General features: G+C 41.1%; 1 protein-coding gene across 2 annotated transcripts in view; it reads left to right on the top strand.

Moving 5' to 3' along the window:
- The first annotated feature begins 21,233 nt into the window (after positions 1-21,233).
- LOC142740621 (phosphatidylinositol 3,4,5-trisphosphate 3-phosphatase TPTE2-like) overlaps positions 21,234-23,697 on the top strand; it is a 55,232-nt gene continuing 52,768 nt past the window's right edge. For both annotated transcript variants that reach the window (XM_075850046.1, XM_075850045.1), the window contains exon 1: positions 21,234-21,384. The gene's annotated coding sequence lies outside the window, so the exon portion shown is untranslated. The remainder of the gene's footprint in view (positions 21,385-23,697) is intronic.

Below are 23,697 nucleotides of genomic sequence, written 5' to 3'. Positions count from 1 at the left end.
GATCGGCATTCTGGGTAGTGCAGGCACTGTACAGTAACCTGATGTAGTTCAATGAACTATACACAATAGTACATTTGAAAGGGGTTTTTCCCATCTATATCTGGCAGTTGGACCCCCACCGACAAAGTGATGGCATAAGCTAGCAATATACCGTCACTTTATGAGATGAAAAAAATCCTTTAAGAACTCCAATGAGCCTACTGATTCTTTCTAGACTTATGGTATGTTCACACGGCTTAGCAAAATATGTCTGAAATTACGGAGCTGTTTTCGCCTGAGAACAGCTCCTTATTTTCAGTAGTTTTTTAACAACTCGCGTTTGTTGCAGCGTATTTTACGGACGTTATTGGAGCTGTTTTTCAATGCTGTCAATGAAAAACAGCTCCAAAAACGTCCCAAGAAGTGACATACACTTCTTTTTCGCGGGCATCTTTTTACGGGCCGTATTTTGACAGCGACGCGTAAAATAACACGTCGTGGGAACAGAACATCGTAAATCCCATTGCAAGCAATGGGCAGATGTTTGTAGGCGTAATGGAGCCGGTTTTTCAGGCGTAATTCGAGGCGTAAAACGCCAGAAATCGTCTGAAAACACTGCGTGTGAACATACCCTTACTCTTTCCAGCTCAGCCATGAAGCAATTCTCACTCCTGTTTTTAAAAAAGGAATCTATCATGAATGTAATTTTAGTTTCCCACACATCCTTCCGGCAGTGTCCCATCGAGATGTTGTGGGGGAGGATTTGAAACATGCAGTGCATGCAAAAGACCCTCAAACATTGCACAGCTTCAACAATTCTCCATAGAGGTGTTGGAGAAAAGTCCTCCCGCTCGATGTCAGACTACTAGTTATAAGAAATGTTATTTCTGCCAAAGCCCAATATCAGGTGTTTGCGCCAGGTATTACTTACTTTTTCCATCAAAGGAAATGGCATATCTGTAATTATTTTATTTTTTTTGTTTACTTACATCACTTTTATCTCTATATATTGTTAGAATGAAGAATGTTGATATGTCCACACACCGTATTTTTTGGACTATATATCGCACTTGACTATAAGACGCACCCAGGTTTTAGACAACAGAAAATAGGAAAAAAAATTATTTCATATTTTACTACTTTTACAAAGAAAAAAGTATTTGTAAAAAAATTATTCGTTTTGTTTCACCACATTCTGACAGCCATAACTTTTTTATATTTTTTCATCGATTGAGCGGTGTGAGGGCTTATTTTTTGCGGGACGAGCTGTAGTTTTTATTGGCACAATTTTTTGGTACATACGATTTTTTGATCACTTTTTAGTTCATTTTTTTTTAAACGCTATGGTGACCAAAAAACAATTCTGATGTTTTAAAAAGAAAATTTACGCCGTTTACCATGCAAGTAAAATAATGGTATATTGTAATAGATCAGACTTTTACAGAGGCAGCGATACCTATTTTTATTTTATTTTATTTTATTTTTTTAGATTGTGCTTGGGAAAAGTTATTTTTTTTTAACTTTTAATATTTTTTTACACTCCTGAAAACGTTTTTTTTTACACATTTTATTAGTTCACCTAGGGGACTTGAGCAAGCGGCCACTTGGTTACATGTAGAGTTACTAAAACAGCGTAACTTGCTGATCTACGCTGTTTCTGTAACTCCCATATTAGTGAATGGCATTTACGGAAGCAGCGTAACATGTAACCAAGTGGCCAGGAAAGCACAAAAGGCTAGAACGGGGTTTAGGGGGCCCCGTTCTAGAGATAGGTGCGGGTCCCAGAGGATATGTCATAAATGTCCTTCATGGAAAAAAAACTATAAATGCTGCGGATAGGGGATACATGTGTGATCGCAGGGGGTCCGACCGCTGGGACCCCCAGCGATAAGGAGAGCGGGGGACCGAAAGTCACCCAGAGCGCGACATGATAGGCTTAGACTGTTCCTGGCCATTAGAGCAGCGTGTCAGCTGTAAAAAAACAGCTGACACCTGCAGTGTATCTAGCGGACTCAGCGCTTAAGCCCGCTCCATACATTATTCCCCCTCTGCTCCATGAAGTGTTGCCACGTCATGGGTTGGAAAGGGGTTAAGTAATGAAGCGGTCAGGGGGCCCGGTGCAAACGGGTTCCTTGACTGCAATAGATAAGATGCTGGGACTTTTTAGCAAGATAAATTCTTTGTAAAAACTGCGTCTTCTAGTCCAAAAAAATCCGGTATATAAAAACATTGGGGGAGATTTAATAAGCTAAATCCGTCAGAATTCTAGCTCAATTTGCGCTAAAAAACTGGCGTACATGCCTTGCACCAGATTTATTATGCACTTTAAACACTTTTTGCACCTCGCTAGATAGTTTGAATAGTGTCTAGAAAAGAGGATGTGGCTTAGAAGAGTTATAAAATGCTCCAAACCTTTGTCACGAAGTTTTGATCTAAAGTAAACAAACCAAGAGATGGTGTAAACAGTAGCGGATTAAGTGTACCATGGGCCCTGGGCTGTTGACACAACTTGGGCCCCCTCCTTCCCCCACACACGCAATCCAACACCCCCAACCTGCTGACACTGTACCCGTCAGTGCCACTGACCTGACGGATAGAGGTTTTAGAGCTAGATACAGCTGCACTGTATTCAGGATATAAAGCAGCTGTATCTCAAACAGTAAAAATCATTTTTAATAAAAAGTATTTAGAAAGTTGCACCAGACACTGATATACTGTTTTATTAAAGAAAAAGTAATAAATAACAACAATAATAATAATAATAATAATATAAAAAAATTGTAACACCTCTCCTTAAAGTGTAACTAAACGTTTACAAATTTTTGACATGTCATACTGATATGTCAAAACTTTTAATCGGTTGGGGGCGGCAGAAGCGCACGATTAAATGCTGCGCCGCTTCGTTTCTGATCGGCATTCCTCAGAGTGGTGTATGTCCGTACACCGCTTGCTAGGCTTTCTGAGAAAAGCAGATCAGAAAGGAAACGGCACAGCGGTCACCTGAGCGTTTCTGCCATTTTGTTTTACCAATCCATGGGGGTCTCAGTGCTTGGACCCCCACTGATCAAAACTTACGACATTTCACTATGACATGTCAGAAGTTTTTTAGAAGTTTAGTTACACTTTAAAGGGGTTTTCCCGTGAGGGAAATTTATGACATATCCTGTGGATCCTGTCAGATAGATGTGAGTGCCACCTCTGGGACCCGCACCTATCTCTAGAACCGGGCCCCCTAAACCCTGTTCTACCTCTTTCTGCTATCGTGAGTTAGACACTCAACCCCCACACTGTATAATTAATCCCCCCTTAGCGTCTGCCGTCAGTCAATTGATGTTTGGGGCAGGAGGTGAATAGCAGACTAGCCTTTCTCATCGCTCGACCACCGCCCTGCTCTTCTGTTCCTCATTGGCGGTACATGCAGGGTCAAAGAGGGGCATGTTCTACCACAACTAGCAGACACACGTCTGCTAGTCCTATCCAGCCATTGCTATTGCTGTCCCTCCCCCCAGTCCCCATCAACCGCGCCGACGGCTCTATTCCGTTCCAGTCCGCCTCTCCCTCTCTATCAGCAGCGGCCATTAGCGGCGCTAGCACGCTGCATAGCTGCATGATACTCTGAAGTGATTTTTAAAATTATGTACGGTTTGGGCCCCGGGCAGGCTGCCCGAACCGCCCATCTGATAATCTGCTACTGGGTGTAAGGAAGAGAAAGGTGTCTAACATGTCTAGCAAAAATGGCAAAAAAAGTGTTCATCACTGTGATAAATTGGGCACATCTTCTGCATGCCTGGTCTAGTTTTACATTTCAGACAGTAATAATAAATCTTCCCCTTACTTTGTTGTGTCTATATTTTTATTTTTTTCTAAAGTTCAATTAGAGCACAGGCCACTAGATGTCACTTTGATTCTATATTTTACTTTTTGCTTTAGTTGATCCTTGAAGGATTCGGGTATATCGACATCACAGTCATCAGATCTCAAGCCATTAGAGCACTTGATTATGGGAGATCACAGCATAAATGTGCAGGTGACGTTAATCCAGCAGCTGAGTGATACTATTATGTGAACCTGGAACAGAATTTTTACAAAATGTTTCCAGCATCTTTTTAAGAAGTTGTAAAGCTGGATTTGTCATTTAACTCTATGATGATCCCTTGTTTGTGCACAGTGAAACCTTCTAAGAACAGATAATGCTGTAGGTTTACAAAAGGAACACATTGCAATATCATGGTGAGTTATGCCAAATGACAAACTGACACCCCATGTATAATAAATATACATATTCATTTAAAGGGGTTGCTCCCCAACAAAAAGGTGATCACAGGGTGTCCCTCAGCAGACACACTGCTTGGGCATCCCTTTGACAAATGAGATTCAATGTGGATAAATGTCGTTTATTTATTTTGTCTGGATACTAATAATGTATGCATCATATGTCCTAGGGGGAGCTACACTGGGGGAGTCACTTGTTGAGAAGGATCTGGGTGTACTTGTAAATCATAAACTAAATAACAGCATGCAATGTCAATCAGCTGCTTCAAAAGCCAGCAGGATATTGTCGTGTATTAAAATAGACATGGACTTGCAGGACAGGAATATAATATCACCACTTTACAACGGCCTCATTGAAATCAATGGGTCCGTGTGCTGTGAGTGATTTCCATGCACATCACACGGACGAGATTCACGCTCGTGTGAATGGGCCCTTACTTGAGCTTGATGGGTATGTGTCATTTTCAACTGTACTAACTATTATAACTTTTCCCCTTCAGCTTTACCAAATGAAATATGAAGCATTACACAGAGCCCATATTCAATAACATGGCATTTGATAACGGGCTTTCTAAACCAAACAACTAATATTTATGGCAATGAGGTCACCACAAGTGGATAAATATAATAGGGATCAGGGATTTCTGTGCACCACTAGTCCAAAAATAGTAAAGAATTATGTTTTCTATTATGTGAATATTTGTTTACAGCAAGTATTGCTTAGGGATCAATGATCTATATTTTCAGGTCAGTTGACATCTGGATTTTTCTGGATTAATTCCTCTCTCCTAGGCAAACATGGTCATAGGTGAACACGCCAATAAATTGGAAGAGGTCCTCTTGATGCCAGAGTTGTTTGCTCCGGCATGTCCTTTAGTGTGCAGTAATATGAACCTCCATTGATACACTATTGACATACGTCTGTCAGGAAAGATAACCTGTTACTCTTTGTCCTTGTTACATTGTAGATTTTGAGTGTTTCCTTTGTGCGGACGGATGAATGATACATTATTTTTAGTGCTTGCACTAGGGTTTACCAAAGAATAATATAGAGGGATAATCAAAAAGGGGAACAACAACCAAAATATATAATTCAGAGAATGATTCGGTGGAGGGGAAAACAATGAATAATTCCACTTACATTGAGCCTTGGTGCAGACAGACCACAATGCGGGAGAAGGAGCGCAAACATTAGCCACATTGTCGACATCATAGATTTTGTGTGGTCACTGTTAGAGAAATGTGTTATTACATTTCTTGGAATTGCATGCAGAATAGGGGTACAGTTAAATTGTTTTGGCTAAAACCATTCTTGAAAAGCTTAAAAGGGTTTTCCGCTTTGGACAATCCCGTTTTTTTTTGGTAGCGTCCTCAACACTGATAACAGGGTGTCCCACTGTTGGGACCCCTAGTGGTCAGCTGGTATCTGTGGGGAAATCTGGCAGCAAGTTTTAAATTCCCCTGCAGCACCACCACATTAAACATCACATAGTGCCCATTGAACTTAAAAGGGGTTTTCCCATCTTGGACATTTACAGCATATCCACCTGCGAGCATCATTATAAAGCTTATATATGGTTATAATCTACATCAAAAGCTGAATAATTGTGAATGCATATAACATTACAGTACTGAGTTGACAGAGTTTTGACTGTTACTAATGAAAACGGTAACATTGTTGGCGCCAGACACCTATTTTACAACGTACCTGAGCACCTAGAATGCATGGCAGCAGTGATTGGTAGGAGTCCCTGTGGGTGGATCCCCACAATCAAAAAATGATGGCATCAGGTGTGAGACAAGGTGGATAGGGTCCCAAGGTTGTGGTTTCCTAATGCACCCCCCACCCCAGATCGCTGAACTTCAGCACGATAGTTGTCGGATGGACAATCCTACATTTAATTGTCACCTGTTGCAACTTTCCCATCAATCCCTTGTCTTCTTATTTATACTGGAAAAATTGGGAAAAATATTAAGATATTTCACTTTTTGTTCCATAAACTGCGCCCCTCGACAATGACAACCTATGCGACTGACCACTTGACCTGCCCCTGAATGCCATATACTATAAATATGCTATCACTTCCGACAGCTGGAATACCCCTTTAATGCTATGCATATGATTGTATAAAAGACTTTTGGTAATTGCAAAAAGATAAAAATAAATGGATATGTATTAACAGTTAACCATGCTGCAAATTCTTGGATCTAATAAAAAATAAAAATTCTGCTTTAATAACTATAATGTTTTTGTTTTTTTTAGCTTTGTAATGTCCCATCTTCAAAAATGTGTGTCACTCTAGCTTGTTGTATCACTCAGTGACCAAGAAATATTGGCTGTGATGTAATGCTTGGCTATGGACTACAATGCTGGATCCTGTTGCTGGAAACTTGCTGCGTAGCTATGGCCTTGATATTGATAGAGTTAATAGAGACATCAGCCAGCTCATAAATCCTACTGTGCCTGAGGAAAGACAAGGATCATATGATCATAGAGATTTACTAACACGGTAGGATATTGAGCAAGTCAGATCTAATTATAAGCCTGTTGCTACCAGCGCATATCAAACTAATAGAAAACCAATGGAACCCAACATTGTGCCTTAAAATTTGGTAAATTTCAGCTGCAGGATAAACAGATTGAGACGTGTTATTTGTGTACAGACAAGTCGGAATCAGATTTCCTACAGAGACTTTTACACCCTGTAAAAGAGGAGAATTGTGGACGAAGCCGTGCATTATACAAATCTGTGAGTAAGAAACTGTTAGAACATGCACACAATGTTCTTATGGATGAAATGGACACCACTGTATAAAAATATAAGACGCCCTTAATGTACTTACCTTGTGTATTCTAAGATCCTGAAGTGTCAGACCATAGGAAATGGATAAAATCAATAAAACCAGGAACGCTTGCAACATATTTGTGTGGTAATAACAGCCAGATTGCATCAGTATGCACCCACATGTTTTCTATTACCGAAAATCTGGAGCCACAAGACTAAACTTTTAGACAAATTCTTCCAAGGAATTTTCTGTACTGCATCACTGCATTTTCTTATATCATTTATCACATAGTTGTGGATTACAAGATGGTGAATGTATCCTGTTGTACTGAGCTTCTGTAAAGTCAAAGGCAGGGGAGAAGTGACCTTAGTATGGTGCCCTACTCCAATATGATCCCATCAGCGGAAAGTTTAGGAAATGGAAAGCTCATGATTACTATGGATTTCTCACGTCCATCATGCACAGTAATCCCTATCGTTGTCACTGTTCTAAGGCCCTGTTCACACTGAGTTTTTGCAGGCAGATTTTGACCTGTCTGCACTCTCTTTGACGCGTTTTTTTGTGTCATTTTTTGGCCACAGCCATTGAGCGCCGCGCGCAGAAAAAGGCTACGAAAACTGCTTTCTCTGCCTTCTATTGATGTCAATGGGAGGTCAGAGGCGGACTACGGTATTCATTCCGTCAAAACAACGGAACCTTTGCATAACGGAGACAAACGGAAACCATTGAAATCAATGGTGATGGAAATGGAAACCTATGGTAGTCAGGGCTCTGTTCCAACGCAAAGCTCAGACGGAATGGAGCCCTGATGCAGATGTGAACGAAGCCTAAGTAGTGTCATACAGCATCCAGATAAGTAGTGTCATAGAGCATCCAGATAAGTTGTGTCATAGAACATCCAGATCAGTAGTGTCATACAGCATCCAGATAAGTAGTGTCATAGAACATCCAGATAAGTAGTGTCATAGAACATCCAGATAAGTAGTGTCATACAGCATCCAGATAAGTAGTGTCATAGAGCATCCAGATAAGTAGTTTCATACAGCATCCAGATAGGTAGTGTCATACAGCATCCAGATAAGTAGTGTCATACAGCATCCAGATAAGTAGTGTCATAGAGCATCCAGATAAGTAGTGTCGTACAGCATCCGGATAAGTAGTATCGTGCAACATCCAGATAAGTAGTATCATACAGCATCCAGATAAGTAGTGTCATACAGCATCCAGATAAGTAGTGTCATAGAGCATCCAGATAAGTAGTGTCATAGAGCTTCCATATAAGTTGTGTCATAGAACATCCAGATAAGTAGTGTCATACAGCATCCAGATAAGTAGTATCATACAGCTTCCAGATAAGTAGTGTCATAGAACATCCAGATAAGTAGTGTCATACAGCATCCAGATAAGTAGACGCATAGAGCATCCAGATAAGTAATGTCATAGAGCATCCAGATAAGTAGTGTCATAGAGCATCCAGATAAGTAGTGTCATAGAGCATCCAGATAAGTAGTGTCATACAGCATCCAGATAAGTAGTATCATACAGCTTCCAGATAAGTAGTGTCATAGAACATCCAGATAAGTAGTATCATACAGCTTCCAGATAAGTAGTGTCATAGAGCATCCAGATAAGTAGTGTCATAGAGCATCCAGATAAGTAGTGTCATAGAGCATCCAGATAAGTAGTGTCATACAGCTTCCAGATAAGTAGTGTCATAGAGCATCCAGATAAGTAGTGTCATAGAGCATCCAGATAAGTAGTGTCATACAGCTTCCAGATAAGTAGTGTCATAGAGCATCCAGATAAGTAGTGTCATAGAGCATCCAGATAAGTAGTGTCATAAAGCATCCAGATAAGTAGTGTCATACAGCATCCAGATAAGTAGTATCATACAGCTTCCAGATAAGTAGTGTCATATAACATCCAGATAAGTAGTGTCATAGAGCATCCAGATAAGTAGTGGCATATAGCATCCAGATAAGTAGTGTCATAGAGCATCCAGATAAGTAGTATCATACAGCATCCAGATAAGTAGTGTCATAGAGCATCCAGATAAGTAGTGTCATAGAGCATCCAGATAAGTAGTGTCATAGAGCATCCAGATAAGTAGTGTCATAGAACATCCAGATAAGTAGTATCATACAGCATCCAGATAAGTAGTATCATACAACATCCAGATAAGTAGTGTCATAGAGCATCCAGATAAGTAGTATCATACAACATCCAGATAAGTAGTGTCATAGAACATCCAGATAAGTAGTGTCATAGAACATCCAGATAAGTAGACTCATAGAGCATCCAGATAAGTAGTGTCATAGAGCATCCAGATAAGTAGTATCATACAACATCCAGATAAGTAGTGTCATAGAACATCCAGATAAGTAGACTCATAGAGCATCCAGATAAGTAGTGTGATAGAGCATCCAGATAAGTAGTATCATACAGCATCCAGATAAGTAGTGTCATAGAGCATCCAGATAAGTAGTGTCATAGAGCATCCAGATAAGTAGTGTTATAGAGCATCTAGATAAGTAGTGTCATAGAGCATCCAGATAAGTAGTGTCATAGAGCATCCAGATAAGTAGTGTCATAGAGCATCCAGATAAGTAGTGTCATACAGCATCCAGATAAGTAGTGTCATAGAGCATCCAGATAAGTAGTCATACAGCATCCAGATAGGTAGTGTCATACAGCATCCAGATAAGTAGTGTCATACAGCATCCAGATAAGTAGTGTCATAGAGCATCCAGATAAGTAGTGTCATAGAGCATCCAGATAAGTAGTGTCATACAGCATCCAGATAAGTAGTGTCATAGAGCATCCAGATAAGTAGTCATACAGCATCCAGATAGGTAGTGTCATACAGCATCCAGATAAGTAGTGTCATACAGCATCCAGATAAGTAGTGTCATAGAGCATCCAGATAAGTAGTGTCATAGAGCATCCAGATAAGTAGTGTCATACAGCATCCAGATAAGTAGTGTCATAGAGCATCCAGATAAGTAGTTTCATACAGCATCCAGATAGGTAGTGTCATACAGCATCCAGATAAGTAGTGTCATACAGCATCCAGATAAGTAGTGTCATAGAGCATCCAGATAAGTAGTGTCATAGAGCATCCAGATAAGTAGTGTCGTACAGCATCCGGATAAGTAGTATCGTGCAACATCCAGATAAGTAGTATCATACAGCATCCAGATAAGTAGACTCATAGAGCATCCAGATAAGTAGTGTCATAGAGCATCCAGATAAGTAGTATCATACAACATCCAGATAAGTAGTGTCATAGAACATCCAGATAAGTAGACTCATAGAGCATCCAGATAAGTAGTGTCATAGAGCATCCAGATAAGTAGTATCATACAGCATCCAGATAAGTAGTGTCATAGAGCATCCAGATAAGTAGTGTCATAGAGCATCCAGATAAGTAGTGTCATAGAGCATCCAGATAAGTAGTGTCATAGAGCATCCAGATAAGTAGTGTCATACAGCATCCAGATAAGTAGTGTCATAGAGCATCCAGATAAGTAGTCATACAGCATCCAGATAAGTAGTGTCATACAGCATCCAGATAAGTAGTATCATACAGCATCCAGATAAGTAGTGTCATAGAGCATCCAGATAAGTAGTGTCATAGAGCATCCAGATAAGTAGTGTCATACAGCATCCAGATAAGTAGTGTCATAGAACATCCAGATAAGTAGTATCATAGAGCATCCAGATAAGTAGTGTCATACAGCATCCAGATAAGTAGTGTCATAGATCATCCAGATAAGTAGTGTCATAGTACATCCAGATAAGTAGTGTCATAGAGCATCCAGATAAGTAGTGTCATAGAGCATCCAGATAAGTAGTGTCAGAGCATCCAGATAAGTAGTATCATACAACATCCAGATAAGTAGTGTCATAGAGCATCCAGATAAGTAGTGTCATAGAGCATCCAGGTAAGTAGTATCATACAACATCCAGATAAGTAGTGTCATACAGCATCCAGATAAGTAGTGTCATACAGCTTCCAGATAAGTAGTGTCGTACAGCATCCAGATAAGTAGTGTCGTACAGCATCCAGATAAGTAGTGTCATACAGCATCCAGATAAGTAGTGTCGTACAGCATCCAGATAAGTAGTGTCGTACAGCATCCAGATAAGTAGTGTCATACAGCTTCCAGATAAGTAGTGTCATACAGCATCCAGATAAATAGTGTCATAGAGCATCCAGATAAGTAGTGTCATAGAGCATCCAGATAAGTAGTGTCATAGAGCATCCAGATAAGTAGTGTCATAGAGCATCCAGATAAGTAGTGTCATAGAGCATCCAGATAAGTAGTGTCATACAGCTTCCAGATAAGTAGTGTCATAGAGCATCCAGATAAGTAGTGTCATACAGCTTCCAGATAAGTAGTGTCATAGAGCATCCAGATAAGTAGTGTCATAGAGCATCCAGATAAGTAGTGTCATAAAGCATCCAGATAAGTAGTGTCATACAGCATCCAGATAAGTAGTATCATACAGCTTCCAGATAAGTAGTGTCATATAACATCCAGATAAGTAGTGTCATAGAGCATCCAGATAAGTAGTGGCATATAGCATCCAGATAAGTAGTGTCATAGAGCATCCAGATAAGTAGTATCATACAGCATCCAGATAAGTAGTGTCATAGAGCATCCAGATAAGTAGTGTCATAGAGCATCCAGATAAGTAGTGTCATAGAGCATCCAGATAAGTAGTGTCATACAGCATCCAGATAAGTAGTATCATACAGCTTCCAGATAAGTAGTGTCATAGAACATCCAGATAAGTAGTATCATACAGCATCCAGATAAGTAGTATCATACAACATCCAGATAAGTAGTGTCATAGAGCATCCAGATAAGTAGTATCATACAACATCCAGATAAGTAGTGTCATAGAACATCCAGATAAGTAGTGTCATAGAACATCCAGATAAGTAGACTCATAGAGCATCCAGATAAGTAGTGTCATAGAGCATCCAGATAAGTAGTATCATACAACATCCAGATAAGTAGTGTCATAGAACATCCAGATAAGTAGACTCATAGAGCATCCAGATAAGTAGTGTCATAGAGCATCCAGATAAGTAGTATCATAGAGCATCCAGATAAGTAGTGTCATAGAGCATCCAGATAAGTAGTGTCATAGAGCATCCAGATAAGTAGTGTCATAGAGCATCCAGATAAGTAGTGTCATAGAGCATCCAGATAAGTAGTGTCATACAGCATCCAGATAAGTAGTGTCATAGAGCATCCAGATAAGTAGTCATACAGCATCCAGATAAGTAGTGTCATACAGCATCCAGATAAGTAGTATCATACAGCATCCAGATAAGTAGTGTCATAGTACATCCAGATAAGTAGTGTCATAGAGCATCCAGATAAGTAGTGTCATAGAGCATCCAGATAAGTAGTATCATACAACATCCAGATAAGTAGTGTCATAGAGCATCCAGATAAGTAGTGTCATAGAGCATCCAGATAAGTAGTATCATACAACATCCAGATAAGTAGTGTCATACAGCATCCAGATAAGTAGTGTCATACAGCATCCAGATAAGTAGTGTCATACAGCTTCCAGATAAGTAGTGTCGTACAGCATCCAGATAAGTAGTGTCATACAGCATCCAGATAAGTAGTGTCATACAGCATCCAGATAAGTAGTGTCGTACAGCATCCAGATAAGTAGTGTCGTACAGCATCCAGATAAGTAGTGTCATACAGCTTCCAGATAAGTAGTGTCATACAGCATCCAGATAAATAGTGTCATAGAGCATCCAGATAAGTAGTGTCATACAGCATCCAGATAAGTAGTATCATACAGCTTCCAGATAAGTAGTGTCATAGAACATTCAGATAAGTAGTGTCATAGAGCATCCAGATAAGTAGTGGCATATAGCATCCAGATAAGTAGTGTCATAGAGCATCCAGATAAGTAATGTCATACAGCATCCAGATAAGTAGTGTCATACAGCATCCAGATAAGTAGTGTCATACAGCATCCAGATAAGTAGTGTCGTACAGCATCCAGATAAGTAGTGTCGTACAGCATCCAGATAAGTAGTGTCATACATCATCCAGATAAGTAGTGTCATACAGCATCCAGATAAGTAGTGTCGTACAGCATCCAGATAAGTAGTGTCGTACAGCATCCAGATAAGTAGTGTCATACAGCATCCAGATAAGTAGTGTCATACAGCATCCAGATAAGTAGTGTCGTACAGCATCCAGATAAGTAGTGTCATACAGCATCCAGATAAGTAGTGTCATACAGCATCCAGATAAGTAGTGTCGTACAGCATCCAGATAAGTAGTGTCGTACAGCATCCAGATAAGTAGTGTCGTACAGCATCCAGATAAGTAGTGTCATACAGCATACAGATAAAGTAGTGCAGCAATCATTAGGAATGGACAAAGAGAGCAGAAAACCCTGTGCGAAAAGTTGATTTCTTAATTGTGAGCTCATCACTGATCGGCTCTATATCAAATTTTTCATAGGCCCTAATTTCTCTGGTGGATCACAACACACCAGTAAGTCTAGGTCCACATGGCCACTCAAAGCTGCAATGTTCCCAGCATGCAATCTATGTAGTACAAAGAAGGAAACTGATAGGACACTTGTAAAGTGTATATATCATTTAATCTACATTGGTCAATAATATGTACTGATTCATTTCATAATCTACTGTTATAAGGGTCAGAGCTAAGTTTTCCTGCTAGAAAACTCCAAATCTACGGTTTCCCTTCACATAGACATGTAGTAATATTAAACACTTTTGACTGCCTACAGCAGGGGTCTCAAACTCGGCCGGGCAAGTGGCCCACATGTAAGGGGGTTGAACACTGTACTTCCCCTTACGTAAAAGAGTGTATGCTTTTTATTAAGTCTGTTCCATTGTCTATTTGTTTTGCCGTGTATGTATTACATGTGTATCAGCTGTAATAATTTACTTTGGCCACTAGATGGCTTGATACTGGCAGGAAGAGATAGAAAGCAGGAAAGAGGAAGTGACGTGCAGTGCAGTGTGACTGGAGAAAGACTGAGAGGGGCTGCTCAGAGTGTGTGAGCGAGGAGGCCCAAACACTGACACCATGGAGTAAGCGGGTGAGCTGCAATACACACACGTGGCAAGGGCTTGAGTGAGGGATCTGAAAACCCTGAGTACTGATCGGTGCTGTACAACTAGGTCCGAGTAATAACATGGAGATTCAAGACAGTTTATGGAATGATGAGCAGTAAAGACTTGTCCTCCCCTTTTGATAGCCAAAGACTGTTCTGAGGACACGAGTAAAGTAAGTGACCACAATAGATGGCCACCCGGATCACAGATAAGGGTGTGTGTGCAGTGTCTAGATATGCCAGGTGGGGCGGGAGCCACCAAGGACTGTAAATACCCAGATTGCTAAGCGGGGCATAAGCCACGGAGTACTGCTCGAACTGTATGCCAGACGGGACGGGAGCCGTCAAGGGCTGTAATCAGCCGGATTGGCAAGCGGAGCGGGAGCCGCTGAATAGGCCTCAGTGCTGGATTGCCAGGCGGGGCGGGAGCAGCTGAATAGGCCTCAGTGCTGGATTGCCAGGCGGGGCGGGAGCCGCTGAATAGATATAAGTGCTGGATTGCCAATCGGGGCGGGAGCCGCTGAATAGGCCTCAGCGCTGGATTGCCAAGCGGGGCGGGAGCCGCTGAATAGACATAAGTGCTGGATTGCCATGCGGGGCACAAGCTGTCAAGTGCTGGTAATGACCAGGTTGTCAGCCAATGTATATAGTTGAGTTTATGAAGAGACTGTGTTATTGCATTTGTAACGTTCAAGAATTCTGCCTCTCCAAGAGAGTTTATCTCCAGTAAAGTTTGAACATTGAATCAACCGTGTCTGTGACATTCTTGTACCTGTATAAAGGGGGCCTGCAATTTCTCCTGGTGTGGACTATTTAGTTGCAAACCAGACTTGATAAGTTAGCCACGTGCTGCTGTGCCCCCCCCCCATACTCCCGCTAACACACATATAGAATAAATGGGAAGTTGACGGGCCGCATTACTTTCAAATTTGATACAATACAAAATTATTGTTAATCAATTAGTTATTTGAACCACTATAACACTATATTACAATAATACTAACGCTAGGTTTAAAATTTGAGAGAATTCTCCACATGCTTATTTCAACAATCCAGTTTTCCCGTTTTTGTCGCTAAATGCAGTCCGGCAGCTCAGTTGCCACTGTTTGGCTGACCCACATGTCAAGATTGGGCAGCCCCTATTTAGATAATGTCACAGTGCCCTCTGAAAATAATGCCACAGTGTCCTCTGTAGATACTGCCACACACCCACTTGTAGATAATGCCACGGTGCCCTCTGTAGATGCTGCCACAGTGCCCTCCATAGATGCTGCCAGTGCACTCCGTAGATGCTGCCACAGTGCCCCCCATAGATACTGCCACAGTGCCCTCCATAGATGCTGCCACAGTGCCCTCCGCAGATGCTGCCAAAGTGCCCTCCGCAGATGCTGCGACAGTGCCCTCCGCAGATGCTGCGACAGTTCCCTCCACAGATTCTGCCACAGTGCCCTCCGCAGATTCTGCCACAGTGCCCTCCGCAAACGCTGCCACAGTGTCCTCCACAGACGCTGCCACAGTGCCCTCTGCAGATGCTGCCACAGTGCCCTCTGCAGATGCTGCCACAGTGCCCTCTGCAGACGCTGCCACAGTGCCCTCCGTTGACGCTGCCACAGTGCCCTCCGTTGACGCTGCCACAGTGCCCTCTGCTGACGCTGCCACAGTGCCCTCTGCAGACGCTGCCACAGTGCCCTCTACAAACGCTACTACAGTGCCCTCTGAAGAGGCTGCCACAGTGCCCTCTGCAGATAATGCCACACACCCCAAGTATATAGCTCCATTGGGGCTCCCTCTAGGAGTGGAATCCCCAGCCAGAGTGTTGCCGACGCTTTGGCTGGGGATCCCTCTGCTGTTGGAGCCCCTGACGTCACTGTCCATACACAGTGACATCTGGGGATCCTCCTGGACCGAAATGTGATATCAGGGGCAACCCCAGAGCTGGTGTCCCAGAGCAGAGCACTAGTATAGGCTCTGCGCTGTAACTCTGGGGAAGCTACTGACATCAGTGTCCATATATGGACAGTGATGTCAGGGACTTGCCCAGAGCTGGAGTCCCTGAGCAGAGCTGCTTCTAGCACTCTACCTGGGATTCCAGCTGTGCTCCTGACACCACTGTCCATATATGCACATGGATGTCAGGGGCAACCCCAAAGCTGGAGTCCCAGGCAGAGCGCTAGTAGGCTCTTCCTGGGACTCCAGCTTTGCTCCTGACATCACTGGGACTCCTGCTCTGGGGAAGCCCCTGGCATCACTGTCGATGTATGGACAGCGATGTCAGAGGCTTCCACAGAGTCCCGGAGCAGAGCCTATACTAGCGCTCTGCCCGGGACTCCAGCTCTGGGGAAGCCCCAGACATCGCTGTCCATATGTGGACAGCGATGACAGAATATTCCATAGAGTCCCGGAGCAGAGCCGATACTAGCGCTCTGCCCGGGACTCCGCTCTGGGGAAGACCCTGACAACACTGTCCATATATGGACAGCAATTTTAGGGAATTCCACAGAGTCCCGGAGCACAGCCTATACTAGCACTCTGCCTGGGACTCTGCCTCTGGTGAAGCCCCGGACATCGCTGTCCATATGTGGACAGCGATGTCAGAAGATTCCACAGAGTCTGCACTAGCAGCTCTGTGTCCCGCTGGCCGCAGATGACAGCCCCTGGGGCCACATGCGGCCCGCGGGCCGCGTGCTTGAGACCCCTGATCTAGACAGTCATATTGTGTAAGGTTTTTCATTCTATTATATGCTGATAAGAGGATTTGTAAGGCATATCCCTTATCACGATTCAAAAAAGATCTCAAACAATATTTTCATTGTAGGGAGAGGATAAGTCCTGCAGTCATGGAACCATTGGGAACACATACAGTATATGAATGTTTGCAAATGTAAATGTTTTTCTTCTAAAAAATCAGACGACACAAAAGTTCTAGTTACAATTTATTATTAATACCTACAATTATCACTAGTTTTACCCTACAGCCCTATTTATAATATTACTATTATACTATTACTATTTATGAGGTCCCTATCCCTAAAGATGTTGATCCAGAAGAAGGCGAAAACCCCTGGACATTTCCAGCCAATCTATGTCATAGGGGGAAAATTCCTTCTTGATCCCCAGAAAAGGCGATCAGTCAAACCCTACTATTATTACTCTTATTATTATTATTATTATTATTATTATTATTATTATTATTATTATTATTATTATTATTATATTACTACCACTACTACTAATGCTATTATTACTATTACTATTATCCTTATTATTACTATTAGCATTATTATCATTACTACTACTGCTACTAATGCTATTATTACTATTATCCTTATTATTACTACTGCTACTTTTATTATTACTATTGTCTTTACTACTTTAATTTTTACTAGTACTAATTTTACTGTGATGCCTATTCTTATTAATATCCTATTATTAATATAATTAAGATCTCTATATCTAAAGTTGTTGATCCAGAAGCAAAAACCCTTAACACTTTCAGCCAATTTGTGTCACAGGGGAAAATTCCTTCTTGATCCCGGGAAAAGGCGATCAGTCAAACCCTGGATCAAACCTATTTATCTTATTAACAGTTATCGAACTAATATTACAGCGCTAATTTAATTACTACTACAATTATTATTCATTTAATTACTATTTTTTTTTGTATCCTTTTGTTACTGCTATTATTAGACTATAACTATTCTACCATTTCAACTATTATTAATACCACTTTATAATACTATTTTTACTATTATACTATATTATGATGTCCCTATGCCTATACTGTTGATCCAGAAGAAGGCGAAAAACCCTGGACACTTTCAGCCAATTTGTGTCACAGGGGGAAAATTCGGATAAGGCGGATGGTATTCTGCCTTATCCTGCTTCTTCTTGTGAAGTTCTTGATTTTGATGGTCTTCACTCTCTGTATCTTCTCTCTTCTTATCTTGTTCTTTTCTTCAGTGCTTTCCTTTTCTTCTTCCAGGTCTTTGCACAGTTCCCTCATCATCATTGATCTTTCTTGCCGCTCTGTTTTCTCCATCGATGGTCTAGTCTGTTCTTCCTCTTGTATTAAAAATAGTTTCTGGGCTTCTGGGTTGGTCGGCATGAGACGCTAATAAAACAATAGATGAAGTTACTTGTGTATTCAGACATTCTCAGAAACCCTTCTATACGGATGTAACTTCAACGAATCTTCCATAAAGGCAGCACAATCGCCAATATTCTCACTAACTTCCATCTTGTAGAGGGGTGAAGGCAGAAGCTTTATACAGTAGGCCAGTCTTCTTAGATTTTCCACTGGGGTGATGTTCATATAAGCTGAAAAGAATACAACCAGGTAATGGGATCAATCAAAAATGTACAGACACCGTCACAAAACCAGTGTTATAAATTCACAGACCTCAATAGATGGAGGAAACAGAAGCAATGCCGAGACTTCAGACAATTTTTTTTTCATTTAACATTTACTTTATTAAACTTTATTTGATTATTTTGGACCACTTGGGGAGTTTTACTTTGGATTATTCCTTTTTATTATAATCCCAGCAGCCCCTGAAGTTGTGCCCGCATCCCCACAGGAATTGTTAAAGATAGTTTATTGGAAACTTGTATAACTTTTCATTATACAAGAATGACCTTTATTTCCGGAATCCATAATCGCCCCTTAATATGGATCTGAGCTTGGGGTCACCTGTTACCAGCAAAGCAGTAGAGACCTGACAACATACAGTACAGGGAACGGTCAGTCATCCCAGTGTACAGAATTATACCTGATCCAACGCTGGCTGAATGGTCGGTCCACATGGTCTCCGATGCAGTCGTCACTCCAACGAAATGTCCTCCAAATCCTATAAAACAGTCAACATATAAGAAACCATTACATGAAAGGTAACCTGTATGCTGCACACTTTACTGAATACAATGTGCTACCCAAGCTGCCAATGTTCTTCAGCTCCAAAGTGTCCCAATGAATCAGCGCCTGGGACCCAGTGCAAAATCTGTAACGGCTCCTCACCTGCCATGTGCCATCTATAATACTGGTGTCTCCATACGAGGCCCTCAGAGGGAACATTGGACATCCTCCGGCCCCGGGTGTGACTGCCCCCTCCACACCCACTATAGCTACACCCCTGATTCTCGTCCAGTGATGGAGGTGAGGTGGAGAACGGCAGCAATACTGCAACTTCTAACACAACATCCATCCAAATACAAGATGTGACAAGTGGAGAAGTCATTGAGTAACAGCCACAGCTTCACCCACAAACATTTTATCTTATCATGTCAAGTTTTAGGTAAATAATAAATATTTTGGAAAATCTGTCATTATGAAATGTTAATAACATGTATGAATATGTGTGATGAGATAAATCAGCCGTCATCTATATTATATTCCGGGATCTTACCTGAGAAGTCGCAGTAGTCGCAGTCGTCCGTCTTCACTCTCAGCTGAGATATAACAGACTGAAGACAACTACATTTTTTTTCTGTTACAAATTCAAATCCAGGAATCCTATTGGCTTTTGTTTAGTGGAGTTACCATGGTGACAGACACAAACATATTTAAAGGGTCATGAATCTCTTTTACTGTATGTTTCTTATAATACTATATAAGACATGAAGCTGTAGAGATAATGTGTGGAGCTTATATATCTCTTTACGTTTCTACATAGAGTCATTTATGCAGGATACCTAACTAATGTGTTAGTAACGTGTCAGTTTTATTTCATTCTAAATATTATTCAAACATTAGTGTCTACTATAAATTCTTTTATTTCCAAAATATTTTTTTACGTCCGAAATTACGGCTTGAAAGCGTTGACAAACATCTGCCCATTGAAAGCAATGGGCTGACGTTTGTCTGTTCAAACGAGGCGTATATTTACGCGTCGCTGTCAAAAGACGGCGCGTAAATAGACGCCCGCGCCAAAGAAGTGTCATGTCACTTCTTCAGACGTAAATGGAGCCGTTTTCCATGGACTCCATGGAAAACCAGCTCCAGTTACGTCCGTAATGGACGCGGCGTTGAAGCGCCTGCACATGCCGTTACGGCTGAAATGACGGGGCTGTTTTCTCCTGGAAACAGCGCCGTAATTCCGGCCGTTACGGACGCTGCCGTGTGAACATACCCTAACAGTCTGGGCGATCTTTTGACCGGTTTTCTATCTGGGGGGCCATGCTGCTTTCATGTTCTGATTCCATCTTTTTACGAGGGCTTATTTTACTGTGTATAGTTTTGTCTATGTGCTTGTTTGTGTCTAATTGACTTCAATAAAGGTTTTTTTTAATTTATTTATTTTTTTACTTTTTCTATTATCTGGTCGTGACTTGTTTCTCTTTTTGGTTTAACATCTGGTGTAAAGACTACACGTCCAAGAATGCAAATCTCCGGAGCAATCTCTGTATAGACATTGAGCCTGCAAGAAATGCTGGGAAATTTCAGCTCTGAAGCCTGCAAAAAAGTAAATGTCGCTCTGGACTGTAATACAGACTGTAACTCAGGATCAGCTCAAGATAAAAATGCAATAAATGGGCAAAGTTAATAAACTTTTTATGTCGATTCATTCATTTGTTCACTTTTTTGAATTTCAATATACAAACAAAAATGGTATATACATCATCGACACATCTACCCAACCCCACCTTCCCCGTAATAAAAAAAAAAAACATGTTGATTCAATGATATGTAAACTCTAGAATGGTGTTAAAACCTTGACATACATTTAAAGGAAAAATTGTCCGCATCCTAAATCACAAGTGGCTTGGTCGTAGCTGGAAAGTATGTTGGGAAGGGCAGTTACCAGCTCGAGAGAAGCATAGGGTGGGCATCTTAATCCCCTCTAGTTATAATCTCGAGAACAATCACATGACTTCCAGGTCCTGGAATATAATATGGCAGCACTAAAAAAAGGGTTAAAGTTCACGCTATAAAGGATAATGATCTGAGTAGCTACAATAATGTTACATAGTAACAGAAATAATGTCAGGGACAAGTATAGCCAGCAAGTCAGAGTCAGCACAAGTCAGCAGAGGAAGTGGAAAGTGCTGGGTCTGCACTTACAGAAGAGGGAAGGTGGGGGGCAGAGGAAGACAGCAGGAAAGCTGAGGAAGACACGAACACAAAATCCCGAAGAGTCACGGTGATGGAAAACAAGGGTGAGGAGAGGCAAAACAGAGAAAGGGATTAAGAAGTAGAGGAGGAGGAAGCTGCGCAGACAGGTGAGCTGAGACTTGTACCAATGTTTTTGTCTTTTGCCCGCACACCTTCTCTCCCTCCCCTTCCCAGTCCCTAAGTCCTTCCTCCCAAATCAAGTTCATTCAAGAAATGTGAGGAGGTGACATGGATCTGGAGACATCTGGGTGCAGCCTTCCTGCAGTCACTTCATTGATGAGCTGTGTCCGCGCAGAGAGGAGCTGGTGGCTGAGGTAAGACTACAATAAAGATTCAATGACACTCCACTTTTCACCCACAAACAATGCTGGGAGGTACTTGGCAATGACTTATACATAAGACACATAGACAGGATGGGATTTGTGGAAGATCTTACCACATTGACTCAAAATGATCATAATTCATCTTGTCACGCTGCAAAAATTGTTCAGGAATGGTTTGAGGAGCATGAGAAAGAGTTCACGGTGTTGACTTGGTCTCCAAATTCCCCAGAGCTTGCACAATCGCAGATGGTTGTGGAAATCTCCAGCACCTGGATAAAAATGACAAGAAATGGTCACATAAGACCGATACATAAGACAGATGTTATCAGTGGTCGTGGCCATTTATCCATTGTAGGCAGGGGACATATATGCTACATGAAATCCCAAGAAACGACCAATCACTGGAAAAATCTGTAAGTGTCATATAAAATGTGACACGGTCTTCTGTCACAGAATCCAATACACATATATACATACTGTCAGTATGTACACGAACATCACATATAAAATCCAATACACATATATTCACACCCTTAGTATGTATATATATATATATATATATATATATACACATCACATATGGAATCCAATGTACATATGTACACACCCCCAACATGCACACACACACACACACGCACATATATATATATACACACACCCTCTGTATGAACACACAAGACATATAGAATCCAATGCACATATATACCTTCAGTATATACACAAATGGCACAAATAGAATGCAATGCACACACATATATACATATATATATATATATATATATATATCTATACTAGTATATATACACTCACAGTATGTACACACACATCACATATAGAATCAAATGCATATACAGTGGATATAAAAAGTCTACACACCCCTGTTGAAATGCCAGGTTTTTGTCATATAACAAAGTCTGTACAAGATAAATAATGTCCGAACTTTTCCCACCTTTAATGTGACCCATAATCTGCACAATTCCATTTAAAAACAAACTAAAATCTTTTAGGGTGGAAAAATAAAAAACAAAAATAATGTATGACAAGTCTTGCGTGTATAGATGTAGATTTTGCCCACAGTGTACAAATAAAAATTCACAAAAGGGCATCTGTTCAGCCATTTCCCATATTAACACAAATTTAGTTAAAAATTTAATCTAAGAATAAATCATTTTGAATGTTGTGGTACGTTTTGATCATCGTATTTGTGGAAACTCTCAGACTTATTTATACATGGGCTTTACTATGTTTTATTATGTGGTTGCTTTGTATATTTCTACAGCAATGAGTGGTAATGTTCATTTTGGTTTATAGGTGCATTTCACTATGGGCATCATTTTTTTTATTGGAGTTCAAACTTTTTTCTGCCTATCCACCAGGAGATTCTTGTTTCAAACTATGCCCCCCCCCCCCCATATAACTTGAACCCAGGCGTCAAATGAGGATTGATAATTGATATAGATGTTAATTAATTGTTGGCTGACAGTTGTCTGCCCTATTTTCATAAAGCATGGGCATGTTCCATTGGGCAGTATATTACGGAGCCCCCTAATTTGGCACTGTACAGGGGCATCATACGGTGTGAATCTGAAACGCTCGTGTGAACCTAGCCTTATAAATATGCGGCTGCTTTCTTCCAAAAACAGCACCATACCTGCCACCAGGTTGTGTGTGGTATAGCAGCTTCGTTCTTATCATTTCAAAGGAGCTGAGCTGCAATACCAGACTGGACAGGCATCGTTTCTAAAAATAAAGCAACCATTTTTTTTCTAATTATGTTTAATCCTTTTAAGTAATCTGTCACTATAAATAATGCATTCTCAGTGGATCCTGTAGAAATTGGTGGGATTTACAGAATAAAATCTACAGATTTAGGCCCCATGCACACGACCGTAAAAACGCTCCGTAATTGCTGACTGTAATACCATCCGCAATTACGAACCCATTCAGTTCTATTGGTCACTATGGATGGTTGTCCGTGCCGTAGAAATGTTCCAAAAATTATAGAACATGTCCGTTCTTTTGCATTTTACGGGCCGTGCTCTCATACTTTGGTTATGGGCACGGCCGTGTGCATGGGGCCTAAAACTGTTCAGCTGT

The sequence above is a fragment of the Rhinoderma darwinii genome, chromosome 2 (assembly GCF_050947455.1).
Source record: "Rhinoderma darwinii isolate aRhiDar2 chromosome 2, aRhiDar2.hap1, whole genome shotgun sequence".
In the NCBI taxonomy this organism is placed as follows: domain Eukaryota; kingdom Metazoa; phylum Chordata; class Amphibia; order Anura; family Rhinodermatidae; genus Rhinoderma; species Rhinoderma darwinii.
This window is presented reverse-complemented; position numbering and strand designations above follow the sequence as displayed.